General features: G+C 46.8%; 1 protein-coding gene across 1 annotated transcript in view; it reads left to right on the top strand.

Moving 5' to 3' along the window:
- The window catches only part of LOC104830619 (proline-rich receptor-like protein kinase PERK8), a 5,524-nt gene that overhangs the window by 797 nt on the left and 4,293 nt on the right, over window positions 1–434 (top strand). The gene's annotated exons all lie outside the window — the stretch shown is intronic.

The following is a 434-nucleotide window of genomic DNA, read 5'->3' on the forward strand; positions in this document are numbered from 1 at the left end:
TATTGAGACAAGGGGAGTCAAAAGAATCTCAGTAGACATAATAAAGGGGGGTGAAAGATGATGTTTAGTGCTTACATTGTTGAAATTAGCTGAGGTAGAGACAGTCCTTGATAAGAAGAGCTGGTCCCAAGAACCAGCCAATGAGGCAGAGACAGTTCCTGATAAGAAGCAGGAGCTGGCCCCAAGAGCCAGCCAAGACTGGTCTTGCGGCTTGGGTGAATACCAAGAAACCACTGAGCCTGCGCAAGAAAAGAGGTTACTAGTGGTGACGAAGAGGAGTCATCTATCTTCATCTCTGCGACCACCAGACGACCACCATAAAGAGGCACTGCGCAAGTGCAGTTGAGAGGAGACTATGGAAATGACCTCTCGGAGCTAATTTTAATATGAAGCGCGGATAGGTCACGCATATGTATAGGCGTATTGTGAATATG

Source organism: Haliaeetus leucocephalus, unplaced genomic scaffold, assembly GCF_000737465.1.
Source record: "Haliaeetus leucocephalus isolate CR32 unplaced genomic scaffold, Haliaeetus_leucocephalus-4.0 Scaffold194, whole genome shotgun sequence".
In the NCBI taxonomy this organism is placed as follows: Eukaryota; Metazoa; Chordata; class Aves; order Accipitriformes; family Accipitridae; genus Haliaeetus; species Haliaeetus leucocephalus.